We start from the raw sequence: 13,043 nt of genomic DNA, 5'->3' as shown, positions 1-13,043 counted from the left end.
GATCCAACATGTCCCGGAACACATCGTTAACAAAGTGTTGAAATGTAGGTGGCGCATTACACAGTCCGAAAGGCATAACGAGGTATTCGAAATGTCCATACCTAGTTCGGAAAGCAGTCTTCCATTCGTCACCCGGACGAATACGGACCAGGTTATATGCTCCTCTGAGATCGAGTTTCGTAAATATTCTGGCAGTGCGCAGTCTTTCGAGAAGTTCAGATATTAAAGGAAGGGGATACCGATTTTTTACAGTGATACTATTAAGTTTCCGGTAGTCTATACAGGGGCGTAAAGAGGAATCTTTCTTTTCTACAAAGAAAAAAGGAGCACCAGCTGGAGAGGTGGAGGGTCGGATAAACCCCTTTTTTAGATCTTCATCTAGATATTTTTTCAAAGCCTTCAATTCAGGATCAGAAAGCAGATAAATGCAGCCAAACGGTATTTCCGCTCCCGGTAATAGTTCAATCGGACAGTCGTAAGAACGGTGAGGAGGAAGCTTATCTGCATTTTTCTTGTCGCCAACATCCTGAAAATTCTTGTACGGCAGAGGTAATAACTCACTTGTAGACTGTTCTGGAACCAGAGGGATCGCTGGAGCCGAAGACTGAGTGTCTTGCAGGCAATTACACTGACAGAATTCCGACGGGAAGTGTAGTACATGATTTTCCCAGTCAATGGATGGATTATGAATCGCCAACCATGGGATCCCCAAGATTATGGGAAATTTGGGTGAAGAAATCAAAGAAAAATGGATGTCCTCAAGGTGATCCGTGTTGATGCGTATTTGGAGCTTTCCCGTTTCTTGCGTAACTGGACCTGAGGAAAGAGGTGAGCCGTCCACAGTCTCCATATCCAATGGTGTTGTTCTCTTTAATAGTGGGATATGGTTTTTTTGTGCAAATGTTAAGTCCATAAAATTGCCCCCGGCCCCAGAGTCCAGCATAGCAGAGCAGGAGATTTCGAGTTCAGAGGTGAAGATCTGAATGGGTACCATGAAATGAGACTCGGGGATAGTAGTTTGGTCTTTCTTCCAAGCAATAGGGGAAATAGAGTTTATTTCAGAGTGTATGGAGTATGGAATTTCTGATTTCAATTGTTCTTCTATCTCTCTGACCGCGTTTATTCTACGGACCCTTCTAGGGCAGTCGATAGCATAATGTCCCAGTTTTCCGCAGTAGAGACAAAGATCTTCTGAGATGCGTCTTTCCTTTTCCGCTACAGTTATGGATCTCCGTAATGCATCGATTTGCATAGGTTCCGGTGCAGGTTCAGGATTACGGGGAGCTGATGGTCTGAAAGAATAGGTAGGTCGGTTTTCCTGCGCCCATGCTTTCTCCCTTCTCCTTTCAGTAAGTCTCTGATCGACTCTGATACAAAGTTGAATGAAGTCTTCAAAGTCCTCTGGAATATCTGTCCTAGCAAGTTCATCTTTCATTTGCTCAGACAACCCCCGCCGGAACTGACTCTTTTGGGCGGCAAGATTCCAGGTGGTGTCGGTCACCCAGCGGCGGAATTCGGCTGTGTAAACGGCCACTGAACGGTTTCCTTGGTGTAGATTATGTAGTTTTAGTTCCGCAGTAGCACAACGATTAGGATCATCAAACACCTGACTTATGGCGGAGATGAAGGTCTCCAGATCCCGCAGAAGGCTGCTGTCAGTCTCCACGTAAGGAGATGCCCATGCGAGAGCCTCATCAGACAAAAGATTGATGATGAACAATACCTTCATCTTTCCAGTAGTGAACCGGGCTGGATTCATTTCAAAATAGATTCGACATTGGTTCAAAAAACCTCGGAATTGGCGTCGATCTCCATTAAACCTTGCTGGGAGCGGCATGCGAGTATCTCCAGCTGGGGCCTGCCCCTCCAGGAGTTGTCTCTGTAGGGCGATTATTTCCCCTTGTTGATCTTGTACCACACTTTGTAACTGGGAAAACTTTTCCTGATAAGTGGTTCCGAATTCTTGTAGCTCTATAACTTGTTGTTTCAGGAGCGTCACCGCGGACTCCATTTTTGAGGCCAGATTATTCTGTTAAGGTTACCTGCACAATTGCTTGTAGAGGTTACTCGAAGAGGGGAAGGAGTCCAATGGCAGCGACACAGGAACAGAGGAGCGCGGAAACGGAATGGATGAATGATCCGATATACAGGAATGTCGGTGGCTCGATGGACCCGATAAGGTGCACGTGGTAGATGAGTGCCGAAGAACGAGGAAGGCAAGAGAGTAGTCAGGCAGTCCTGGGTGGGTACACGGGATGGCAGGTACAAGGATTCAGGATAAGGCAGGAGAGTAGTCAAATGGAGGCAGAGTTCGGTACACGAGATGGCAGGTGCAAGGATTCAGGATGAGGCAGGAGAGTAGTCAATGGAGGCAGAGTTCGGTACACAAGCAGGTTAGCAGACAAAATACTGAGAGGCTGAAGCAAGACTAAGGCTGAGATAGCTCAATAATCTGGCAAGGGAGGAAGTGACATGGTCTTCCTTAAATAGGGCGTACGCAGATCTGATTGGTCAAACCAAAAGCAGGAACATTCAGGTCAAGGAGGTGGTTCAAAAAAGTAACAGAAACTGTCCAGGAAGCTCTGTGGTCTAGTGAGCAAGGCTACAGCCTAGGACGCCGGAGTCTCCCGGTTCGATCCCTGACACCCAGAGTGGTTAAAGGATAGCAACCAATCCAACTTAATGCAGCCAATGGTGCCCCCAGCTCTGAGAACGCCGATTCTCCCCATGTTGCTTTTATTTCCAGTCACCTGACCGGAACTCGGCCTGTGGAACGCACGTCTTACTTGTGACGTCTTTCCTGCGACTTCCGGTTTCCGGCGCGCTCCACTGCTCCTGCAGATCAGTATGCAGCCTCCACGTGCGCACCCGAAACACTGCCCTCTGGCATGTTCCTCCAGCAGCCGCCCTCCTGTGTTCTGCGGCCCCCACGCGGTCTCACTCATTTGAGGGACCCGTGCCATCAGCCATGAAGATTGAGGAACGGCCCGGACCATCCCCCATCTTCTTAAAGGAGAAAGACCCGGCACTTGGTCTCTTGGCTGGTAAGACCACATGACTCTCTAGGCTTTCCTAGGATTTCCTAGTCATGGGTCCCTAGAAGAAAAGCTACAAAGTCTCCTGCTCCAGGGACAGGAAACCTCACTGAGGTGGGAGAGTGGCTCCACCTTTTTTATGCTACAGGTTTCCTGTCCATGGAGGCGGAGCCATCTCTCAGTGGTGCTGTCGTGGGGAGGGGAAAATGTAACCTTCCTTTAAATTTAACAAGTGACTAATCAACTGATACATTATCAGAGGGGGTATAAACAGAAACATTTTTCAAACAGATAATTTAGAAGTGGCCTAATTTTATATAACCGGTCGTAATCCGGAGAAAAATTTGGGGGGCTCTGACTGTTGTCATTGAAATGGAAGAATTTGAGGAGAATTTCATATCGGTATCTGGGCATAACAGTTGCAAAACTTGGGGTGCTATGGATGGGACTTGCCTCCCAATAAGACCGCATTGTAGTTTGTTTTTTTCCCCGATACCCATTGCAAATGTTAAGGCCAACATTTTTTTCATTTCATCCACATTTGTGGGTGAGCATTTTCCAGGCCGGGCATAGTAAGAGGAGGTTTTTTTAAAAAAATATTGAACACCATATAAATTTGTCTCTTACAAAAAGCTCAAAAAGGTTGTCCGGTACAAACAGCTAAAAAAAACTGTAGTGGGTCAAATCCAGTTACATCCAGTGTAATACCTGGTACAGCATTCAATTCTGGGACAAACGGGATGCCTGTTCTTGAGGGTTGCCAATTCAGAGAGGCAATTTGAGGGAGCGTTTCAGGCACTTGTGCCTCTCTGCTGGAAGTTGGTTCATCTCTGCTGGTGCTAGGTGTGTCAGGACTTGGTGCAGCTGTAGTTGGCACTTCTCTGCTGGTGGTAGGCATGTCAGGACTTGGTGCACCTATAGTTGGCACATCTCTGCTGGAGGTAGGCATGTCAGGACTCGGTGCACCTGTAGTTGGCACTTCTCTGCTGGTGGTAGGCATGTCAGGACTTGGTGCACCTGTAGTTGGCACATCTCTGTTGGTGGTAGGCGTGTCAGAATTTAGTGGTTTGGTGGTTCTGCACAGAAACTGACATAACTATCAGTATTATCAGATAGCTCAGTGTCTAAGCACAACAGTTTGTAAGCCTCATCTGCAGTGTACAGTTTCTGAGACATATTTCTGGAAAAAAAAATGTTTTAAATAACCATCAGCGAACACACTATTATTTATTCTCCATTCAATTATATTAGAACAGATTAAAACAGAAAGTGTTCCTTTTGGTTTCCGTTATAACAATTCCGTTATTTTCCATTCTAACAATGTTATATGGAAATCAAAACGCTTATGTGACCCCCCCCCCGATTAGCGCTATGTGACTTTTAGTCAGTTATTTCCATCAGTTATTGTGAGCCAAAACCAGGTGCGGGTCAAAAAAACTGAACAGGTGCAGATCTTTCCCTCATACCTGATCTCTGAGTAAGCGTCACCACTGGTTTTAGCTCACAATAACTGATGGAAATCACTGATCAACTAAGTGTGAACTCAACCTTACAGTTCTGGAATGTATTGTATACAGAAACACTGACAACATTATGCAAGGGTTACACTGCATCATAAATCAATATAATGCTATGCGACCCCAGCAGTGCTGGGAGGTCGGGATGGGTGCTCTCGCTGACACATGCTGAGAGACCAATGCGTGGAGCTCGCTTGTGTAAAAAAGAGATTTTTTATATAACTTACCAGTAAAATCTGTCTTGCTCTTCATTGGGGGACACAGGAACCGTGGGTATAGCTATGTCCTCTAGGAGGCGTTGACACTAGTAAAAGCTGTTAGCTCCTCCCCTGGCAGCTATACCCCCTCCAGCCTGGAGAGAGAGCTTTAGTTTGTGTACAAGCAGTAGGAGAAGCAAGCCAACCAAGAAAAACACGTGGAACACCAACCATGTCAAAGGACCCAATGGGGTTCAAACCAGCAACAGCTACAACTGTGGCCGGACAACAATAATGGGTGGGTGCTGTGTCCCCAATGAAGAGCGAGAAAGAGATTTTACTGGTAAGTTATACAAAAATCTCCTTTTCTCGTCCATATTCATTGGGGGACACAGGAACCGTGGGACGTCCAAAAGCAGTCCACAGGGAGGGAAAGAGCCACAGACCCATGGAAGCAAGCGTCCCTGCAGGCATCTAAGAACTGTCGCCTGCAAGACCACGCGACCCACGCAGCGACCGTCGATGCATAAGTATGCACCTGGTAATTTCTTGTGAACATGTGTAAGGAGGACCGGGAGCCGCCTTACACAACTGTGCAGCCAAAGCGCGATTCCTCCTAACCCAAGAAGCGCCCACCGCTTTGGGAGAGTGAGCCATGACACCTAAGGGCGGAACCCTGCTCCGGGCGCGGTATGCTGCAGAACTTGCAGACCGAATCCAAAGTGCAATCGCCTCTTGGAGGCCGCCAATCCCCAGCGAGTATCCTCCGGAGAGAAAAGGGGGTCCGTACGCCGAGAGGGACGGGAGGCTGCTAATAATGATTAGAGCTCTGACAACGTCCACAATGTAACTCCCTTCCGTAGGGTGTGAAGGAAGGACAATTTCTTCATTGATATGGAAGTCAGAGACGACTCTCGGGAGAAGAAGGAATGGGCCGGAGAATCGCCTTATCCTTGTGAAGAACCAGGAAGGGGATCTTGCAAGAGAGCACCCCCAACGTAGACACCCGCCTGATGGATGTGATAGCCACAAGAAAAAACTACCGTCTAGGACAGGAGCCGGAGTGCCAGCATAACCACTTCCCCAGAGAAGGGGGAGTGGTGGATAGAGAATACGGAGTCAGTGAAAACAGTCGACTCGCTGGAACATACTCACCAGATATGTGCAATGGAGTTTGCATTACGTATTGATGCGGACAATATCAGGACCGACTGGAACAACGGAGGCCCATGGAGATGGGGGTCTCTGGGACACGTAAGTGATGCTAGGAACCGCCTGAGAAGACAGAGCATGTTATAATCATGCGCAAAACCAGCACTAAGGAAAAGAAGGAAACCGTGAGGAATAGCCACCGTCTCCACCGGTGGCACCCATATAGCACTAGAGGAAGAGTGCCAGGCACCTGCGAGTACCGACTGTTGCCACGCCCCCTTGGAAATAAGCGAAGGCACCTAGAGCCGTGGTGCTGCAGAATTGCAGCATCTGAAGATGTTTAGTTATTCCCCGCTAGTGGATCACTAGCGGAAGGGGGTAATGTGACAAAGCACGGTGATGTGCAACACTCCGCATATGGAAGGATAGCACGACAGTCGGAACCGTATTCAATGGTAGTGCAATTAGCTACCTAAGGAAGGTGGAAGCATACGGCAAGTACTGGTCAATGGTAGGGAGAATACCCCACCTATGAAGGGGGGCAAATGCCCACGGCGAGAACTAGTGCATATGGCGAGTCCTGTACCCCGTGGAGTGCAAATATTGCACCTAAGTAAGGGGGTAATGCATACAGCACACAATGTAACCAGTGATAATGTCATCGCGCCACCGATGGATATGCATATGGCAGGTCCCGAACCCCATTGTATTGTACTTAGTCCACCTATGGCAGGGGACAATGTATAAGGCAGGTACTGTATCCCGAAGTAGTGCAGTTACTCCATCTAAGGAAGGGGGTAATGCATACGACAAGTACTGCTGGCTACCTAGACGCAATCTCGGGGAGATTGCTTTGGACTCATGTCAAGGTCTGAATTAGAGATTCTCCCCACCCCCCCTGGACAGACCCTCCCCAGTGAGGGAGGGTGTGTCTGAACATGATTTAGGGAGGAAGGGTGGGGGAACGGAAATATTCGAGGAGAAAGATGTCCTGCTGCAGTTCGCTTGCGCGTAGAGCTACCCTTCAGAATCTCGCCCCTGGCAGTTGTGGACTGCGCAGACGGGGACTTATCAACCAAACTACCCGAGGGTGGAATAAGAACTTCCAGAGGTCTCTCCACCAGATTGCTAAGGCGGTGCACTATCAACCAAAGAACCCCGGAGGTTGGATGGGAGGTTCCAGCGGACACCACTGGTTTGCGCAGGTGGATAATTATCAAACGACCCAGGAGGGTGGATTGGGTAGTGCCAGCGGTCCCCTACTGGATTGCGCAGGTGAAGAATTATCAACCAAACGACCCAGGAGGGTGGATTGGGAATTTCAGAGGTCCTTAACCTCTTAAGGACATAGGGCGTACAGGTACGCCCTTGTGCCCTGGTACTTAAGGACACAGGGCGTACATGTACGCCCTGTGTATTTTCGATCACTGCCGTGCGGCTGGCAGTGATCGGAACCCGGTGCCTGCTCAAATCATTGAGCAGGCACCTAGGCTAAATGCGCGGGGGGTCCCGTGACCCCCCCATGTAGGCGATCGCGGCAAACCGCAGGTCAATTCAGACCTGCGGTTTGCTGCGATTTCTGAAGTTTCTGGTCCCCGCGGTCCCTGACCGCGGGGATCAGAAACTTTATATGCCTAAAAAAAAAGTTTTATTCACCCCCCCCTGCACCCCCGAATGATTTTTATGGTGGCGGGAGGTGCAGGGGGAGGGTTGCGGGCGGTGTGGGCGGTGCGGGAGGCGGGCGGTGCGGCAGGCGGGATCGCGATCCCCCGCCCGCCTCCCCTTGTATAATCGTTGGTGTCTAGTGGGGATACCAGGGTGCCAGCACATTGCTGGCACCCTGGTATAAACGGCTGACATCTGCAATGCGATGTCAGCCGTTTAACCCTTTCCATACAGCGGTCCGTACGGACCGCTGTATGGAAAAGGTTAACAGCGCAGGGAGCTCCCTCCCTCTCCCATCGGGGGGCTGCTGTGCCTTTGCAGCCCCCCGATGGGGAGGGAGAGAGCCCCCAGAGAGCCCCCCGAGAGATCCCCTCCTTACCCTTCCCCGTCTGCGAAGTTCTGAGCAGTACTGAGCAGACGGGGAAGGTTCCCATGGCAACAGGACGCCTCTCAGGCGTCCTGCTGTCCATGGTGCTGAACAGATCTGTGCTGAAAGGCATAGATCTGTTCAGTGTAAGTAAAATACAGTACAGAACAATATATATTGTACTGTACTGTATTATACAGACATCAGACCCACTGGATCTTCAAGAACCAAGTGGGTCTGGGTCAAAAAAAAGTGAATAAAAGTGAAAAAAAAGTAAAAATCAAAAAACACATTTATCACTGATAAAAAATGAAAAAAATAAAATTCCCTACACATGTTTGGTATCGCCGCGTCCGTAACGACCTGATCTATAAAACGGTCATGTTACTTTACCCGAACGGTGAACACCATAAAAATAAAAAATAAAAAACTATGATGAAATTGAAATTTTGCCCACCTTACTTCCCAAAAAAGGTAATAAAAGTGATCAAAAAAGTCGCATGTACGCCAAAATTGTAACAATCAAACCGTCATCTCATCCCGCAAAAATCATACCCTACCCAAGATAATCGCCCAAAAACTGAAAAAACTATGGCTCTTAGACTATGGAAACACTAAAACATGATTTTTTTTGTTTCAAAAATGAAATCATTGTGTAAAACTTACATAAATAAAAAAAAAGTATACATATTAGGTATCGCCGCGTCCATATCGCCCGGCTCTATAAAAATATCACATGATCTAACCCCTCAGATGACCACCGTAAAAAAATAAAAATAAAAACGGTGTAAAAAAAGCCATTTTTTGTCATCTTACGTCACAAAAAGTGTAATAGCAAGCAATCAAAAAGTCATATGCACCCCAAAATAGATGCCAATCAAACCGTCATCTCATCCCGCAAAAAATGAGACCCTACTTAAGATAATCGCCCAAAAACTGAAAAAACTATGGCTCTTAGACTATGGAGACACTAAAACATTTTTTTGGTTTTAAAAATGAAATCATTGTGTAAAACTTACATAAATAAAAAAAATTGTATACATATTAGGTATCTCCGCGTCCGTGACAACCTGCTCTATAAAATTACCACATGATCTAACCTGTCAGATGAATGTTGTAAATAACAAAAAAAAAAACGGTGCCAAAAAAGCTATTTCTTGTTACCTTGCCGCACAAAAAGTGTAATATAGAGCAACCAAAAATCATATGTACCCTAAACTAGTACCAACAAAACTGCCACCCTATCCCGTAGTTTCTAAAATGGGGTCACTTTTTTGGAGTTTCTACTCTAGGGGTGCATCAGGGGGGCTTCAAATGGGACATGGTGTCAAAAAAACCAGTCCAGCAAAATATGCCTTCCAAAAACCATATGGTGTTCCTTTCCTTCTGCGCCCTGCCGTGTGCCCGTACAGCTGTTTACGACCACATATGGGGTGTTTCTGTAAACTACAGAATTAGGGTCATAAATAATGAGTTTTGTTTGGCTGTTAACCCTTGCTTTGTAACTGGAAAAAAAATATTAAAATGGAAAATCTGCCAAAAAAGTGAAATTTTGAAATTGTATCTCTATTTTCCATTAAATCTTGTGCAACACCTAAAGGGTTAACAAAGTTTGTAAAATCAGTTTTGAATACCTTGAGGGGTGTAGTTTCTTAGATGGGGTCACTTTTATGGAGTTTATAATCTAGGGGTGCATCAGGGGGGCTTCAAATGGGACATGGTGCCAAAAAAACAGTCCAGCAAAATCAGCCCTCCAAAAACCAAACGGCGCACCTTTCACTCTACGCCCCGCTGTGTGCCCGTACAGTAGTTTACGGCCACATATGGGGTGTTTCTGTAAACAGCAGAGTCAGGGCAATAAAGATACAGTCTTGTTTGGCTGTTAACCCTTGCTTTGTTAGTGGAAAAAATGGGTTAAAATGGAAAATTAGGCAAAAAAATGAAATTCTCAAATTTCATCGCCATTTGCCAATAACTCTTGTGCAACACCTAAAGGGTTAACGACGTATGTAAAATCAGTTTTGAATACCTTGAGGGGTGTAGTTTCTTAGATGGGGTCACTTTTAGGGAGTTTCTCCTCTAGGGGTGCATCAGGGGGCTTCAAATGGGACATGGTGTAAATAAACCAGTCCATAAAAATCAGCCTTCCAAAAACCAAACGGCGCACCTTTCACTCTACGCCCCGCTGTGTGGCCGTACAGTAGTTTACGGCCACATATTGGGTGTTTCTGTAAATGGCAGAGTCAGGGCAATAAAGATACAGTCTTGTTTGGCTGTTAACCCTTGGTTTGTTAGTGGAAAAAATGGGTTAAAATGAAAAATTAGACAAAAAAATGAAATTCTCAAATTTCCTCCCTATTTGCCAATAACTCTTGTGCAACACCTAAAGGGTTAACAACGTATGCAAAATCAGTTTTGAATACCTTGAGGGGTGTAGTTTCTTAGATGGGGTCATTTTTGGGTGGTTTCTATAATGTAAGCCTCGCAAAGTGACTTGAGACCTGAACTGGTCCCTAGAAATTGAGTTTTTGTAAATTTCGGAAAAATTTCAAGATTTGCTTCTAAACTTCTAAGCCTTATAACATCCCCAAAAAATAAAATATCATTCCCAAAACAATTCAAACATGAAGTAGACATATGGGGAATGTAAAGTCATCACAATTTTTGGGGGTATTACTATGTATTACAGAAGTAGAGAAACTGATACTTTGAAATTTGCAAAATTTTTGTTAAATTAGGTATTTTTTGGTGCAAAAAAAATTTTTTTTTTTACTCCATTTTACCAGTGTCATGAAGTACAATATGTGACGAAAAAACAATCTCAGAACGGCCTGGATAAGTCAAACCGTTTTAAAGTTATCAGCACTTAAAGGGACTCTGGTCAGATTTTCAAAAAATGGCCTGGTCCTAAGGTGTAAAAAGGCTGTGTCCTTAAGGGGTTAATGGAATTGTGCAGGTGGAGAATTATCAACCAACAACCCAGGAGGGTGGATTGGGAATCCCAGAGGTTCTCCACCGTATGGCGCAGGTGGAGAATTATCAACCAAACGGCCCCGGAGGGCGGATTGGGAACTATGAGAGGTCCTCCTTATCCGAGATAGGACACGGGCCCAGTGTGGGACCACACAGACAGGGTGGTCCTGCGGCTGAGGAGGGGGACCGGTATGGACGCACATTTTTATTTTTACATTTAAACTAGGAAGCCGGCCTCAATGACAAGAGGCAGGAAGGGGTTAAAATCCTCCACTCATGCACAGTGTACTTAGGGGTAGAGCCCCAGATAATCAGGTGCCGGCCTAAGAATGGTGGGTGGCCAGGAAGGATTAAGAGTCTCGAGGACCGGTGGCGGAGCTCAGCAGGTGTCTGGGGGAGGGGGAGAAGGGCGGGAAGAATTCGCGCCACAGTGCCCCCCCCCCCCCCCACAGGGACGAAGGCTGCGGCCCAGTAGGCCGCTGCCGGCTTTCCAAGAGAGTGCCCCCCTCCACTGAATGCTGCACCGGCCGTGTCACAGACTGGGTGGACTGACTGAGGGCGTTTACCCCGCAGGCCGGGCAGAGAAAAGCGTGGGCCAGAACAACGATACGGTGCACGGCTGATTGCGCTGCAGTTAACCCCTTCAGGAGCGGAGCCCGCTGCAAGGGGTGTAAAATGTGGTAGGTGTCGTGGAGCGGGAGTCTCCTCCGCATGTGTGACCAAGCGCCTCGGACCAGCGGTGCGCTCAGTCCCCGTATGCCCTGCTGGCCGCCATAGCTACCACGGTAAGCCTGCTTTCATTTCATCCCCGCTGCAGCCGCCCGTCTCCGTGGCCGTTGCTCTAGGCCGCCGCTGGAGTCGCCAAGCTTAGGCACATCGCAGGGGGAGGTGGGTAAAGACCAGAGATGGTTTGCCGACCAGCGCAGGCATTGCCATTAACCCCCGATGGAGAGTGCCCCTGCCTAGTAAGGGGGGGGAACTACTATGCCGCCAGAACAGGGACTGCCCCTGGAAGTGTTAACTGGCTAGAGATGCCACGAGGTAGGTGGCAATGCCTTAACCGTACGTGTGCTGTGAAGGTCGAGCAGCCTCTTCCATGCTTGTCAAGGGGAGTGCAACCTTCTCTCCTTTCCCCATTGGCCCTCATTGTAGAGCGGGCCCGAGTGATAATGAACGAGGGAGGGGGAAGAGGGTTAATACTTACCTAGTCCCGTGTACTCACCTCATCTTCTGTCCTGCCGCCATCTTCATCCTTCCTCTTCTCCAGCAGGGTCACCCCTTCAGCTACTGGCACGGTAGTGGCAGGACGCTGGAAGGGGGGGCTTGGACGTGTGACCCTTCTGCTGGCGGAATGCAGGGGAGCGAGGCTGCCCTGGTCCACCTTGTCTTCTTGTGGGGGGAGGAGGCAGCGTGGCGAGTCAACGCTGGCGTGATCCCCCCGGGAGAACAGGGAAGCGAGGCGACCACTGTTTCCCACCTAAAAGAAGAGAAAAAAATAAACTAAAATAAAAAATCTTCAGGAGCTACCCTGCAGGGCAGGGAGGTCTTGCCTCCTATTGACACTAGAAAAAACTGAAGCTCTCTCTCCAGGCTGGAGGGGGTATAGCTGCCAGGGGAGGAGCTAACAGCTTTTACTAGTGTCAACGCCTCCTAGAGGACATAGCTATACCCATGGTTCCTGTGTCCCCCAATGAATATGGGCGAGAAAGGGGCCTTAGGGCTCATGCACACAAACGTATTTTTTATCTATGTCCGTTCCATTTTTTTTGGTGGCCCTTATGCAGAACCATTCACTTCAATGGGGCCGCAAAAAACAGAAATGACTGTGTGCATTCCGTGTCTATGTCCACATGTCCATTCTGCAAAAACAAAAAAAATAGAACAGTCCTGTTCTTGTCTGTTTTGCGGACAACAGTCATTGTTACAATGGATCCGCCAACAAAATGGAAGCAACACGGGTGTCACGCAGATATCATAAATTTTTTTGCGGACCACAAAATTCATAGGGTCATGTGCATGAGCACTTAATGGTATCACTAACACGATATATATGGTATATTATATTTTAAAAAAAGAACCCGCAGCACATCCAACTTCAGTGAGAAAAGTAGTGTCCTTTGTTTACCAGCTATATGGG

General features: G+C 47.5%; 1 non-coding gene across 1 annotated transcript; it reads right to left on the bottom strand.

Moving 5' to 3' along the window:
• Nucleotides 1-11,919: 11,919 nt before the first annotated feature.
• On the bottom strand, nucleotides 11,920-12,047 carry LOC121006187. The gene has a single exon (XR_005780054.1). It is a non-coding gene; the product is annotated as a U6atac minor spliceosomal RNA (small nuclear RNA).
• Nucleotides 12,048-13,043: the final 996 nt, after the last annotated feature.

This window comes from Bufo bufo, chromosome 6, assembly GCF_905171765.1.
Source record: "Bufo bufo chromosome 6, aBufBuf1.1, whole genome shotgun sequence".
Lineage (NCBI taxonomy): Eukaryota > Metazoa > Chordata > Amphibia > Anura > Bufonidae > Bufo > Bufo bufo.
Note: the sequence above shows the minus strand (reverse complement) of the source record. Positions and strands in the feature narration are given on the sequence as shown.